Source organism: Prionailurus bengalensis, chromosome B3 (genome assembly GCF_016509475.1).
Source record: "Prionailurus bengalensis isolate Pbe53 chromosome B3, Fcat_Pben_1.1_paternal_pri, whole genome shotgun sequence".
Taxonomy (NCBI): domain Eukaryota; kingdom Metazoa; phylum Chordata; class Mammalia; order Carnivora; family Felidae; genus Prionailurus; species Prionailurus bengalensis.
Genome location: NC_057355.1, coordinates 21,511,831 through 21,514,218, shown reverse-complemented (window position 1 = coordinate 21,514,218; position 2,388 = coordinate 21,511,831).

The window sequence follows — 2,388 nt, the reverse complement described above, 5'->3', positions numbered from 1 at the left end:
CTCTCTGCCCCTCCCCCACTCACACTCTGTCTCTCAAAAATGAATAAGTGTTAAAAAAAAAAAAAGAGACAAAAAGAAAATAAATAGCAAAATGGTAAAACCAAATAAAACCAAACCAATAATTACATTAAATGTGCATGGACTAAAAGCTCCAATTTAAAGATAGGACTTGTCAGATTAGACTCAAAAAGCAATTCCTAACTATATGACATATAAGAGACTCAGGTAATTGGAAAGTAAGAGAATAGAAAAGGATATATTATTCAAACAATAATCAAAAGAGCCATAGTATTATACTGAAAGTAGACTTCAAGACAGAGAGTATTACTAGGGTTGCTGGGTGACTCAGTTAAGTGTCCAGCTTTGGCTCAGGTCACGATCTTGTGGTTCCTGAGTTCAAGCCCCGTTTCAGGTTCTGTGCTGACAACTCAGAGCCTGGAGCCTACTTCGGATTCTGTCTCTCTCTCTCTCTGCCCCCCCCCCCCCCCCCCCGCCCTGCTCATGCTCTCTCTCTTTCTCCCTCTCTCAAAAATAAATAAACATTAAAAAAAAAGTTTAAAAAAAAAACCTTAAAAAAAAACCACACACACACACAGGAGTAGTACCAGAAAAAAAGAGGTCATTTTATAGTCAAAAGGGTCAACTCATGGGGTGCCTCAGCTGAGGTCATGATCCCACGGTTTGTGAGTTTGAACCCGATGATGGGCTCTGTACTGACAGCTCAGAACCTGAAGCCTGCTTTGGATTCTGTGTCTCACTCTCTCTCTCTCTGCTCCTCCCCCACTTATACTCTGTCTCTCTCTCTTTCAAAAATAAGTAAACATAAAAAAAAAAAAAAAAGATGGGGCACCTGGGTGGCTCAGTCAGTAAAGCAGCCGACTTCGGCTTAGGTCATGATCTCGTGGTTTGTGGGTTCAAGCCCTGCTTCGGGCTCTGTGCTGACAGCTCAGAGCCTGGAGCCTGCTTCGGATTCTGTGTCTCTCTCTCGCTCTGCCCCTCCCCTGCTTGTACTCTGTCTCTTTCTCTCAAAAATAAATAAACATTAAAAACAAATTTTCTTTTAATAAAAAAAGAAAAGATGCTTTAAAAAAAAGGTCAACACTCATGAGAAAGACATAAAAATCATAAATGAGTATGTACCTGATGGTAGGGCTTCAAAATACATGAAGCAAAAAATGACACAATTAAAGGAAGAAATAGAAAACCCACAATCATAGAGATTTTATATGCTTTTTAAAAATGTTTCTCTAATTTTATAACTAGACAAAAAAAATCAGTAAGGATAACTAAACAAAAATATTAAAGCTTTGGACTAATTGAAATACAGAACACTATAGTTAACAACTGTAGAACACATGTTTTTTCCTCTTCTCGGTGGTATAAATTCACTAATTCTGAAACCACTTGCATATTCTAGCCTTGAGTAAATGAATACATATATTGAAGACAATGGGAGCAAGATTTCTCACTGTTGGAAAAGGCATTACAGATGTGGAAAGAGTGAATACTAGAATATAATCTGCAGGGGCATTCAATTAGAATGAGAGGTTTGGGCATGCATTCATGTGCGGAATCCACACACACACACACAACCATAATTTCCTAGCTCTGGTGAGTGGGCCTAGTAGCAATAGTAGCAATGAGCACGCTTATTTTGCTCATCTTTGTTTTAAATTTTTTTTTTTTAACGTTTATTTATTTTTGGGACAGAGAGAGACAGAGCATGAACGGGGGAGGGGCAGAGAGAGAGGGAGACACAGAATCCGAAACAGGCTCCAGGCTCTGAGCCATCAGCCCAGAGCCCGACGCGGGGCTCGAACTCACGGACCGCGAGATGGTGACCTGGCTGAAGTCGGACGCTTAACCGACTGCGCCACCCAGGCGCCCCTCATCTTTGTTTTAAAATACCAGTCTCCACTAAAAGGAACCAGCGTTCTGTGGGAAAATGACCAATTCCAGGGAAAAGACAGGATATGCCTGGAACATTCAGTAGCACCAGAAAATGAGGAAGTGCTCAGAGAACAATGGGAACCTATCAGAACTCAGAACCTGGTGGCCCTCACTGTAACAAACTCAAAATGTTTTCATCTCCAGCTTCAAAGCGACAAACCGATTATCTCGAACCTCTGTATATGAGGTACTAAAGACACACCTCTGCTATGGCCTTTCTGCCAAAAGTGCATAACCTGAAATCTAATCCTGAGAAAACAGACAAATTCAATTTTGAGGGACAGTCTATATAACTGGCTTGTATACCTCAAAAACGTCATTCAAGAAAGGCAAAGAAAGCTCAGGAACTGGAAACTAAACAGACACAACAGCTACATGCAGTGAGGAATCTTGGTTACCTGATCCTGGACCGGGGGGAGAGTTAGAATGTACATTATT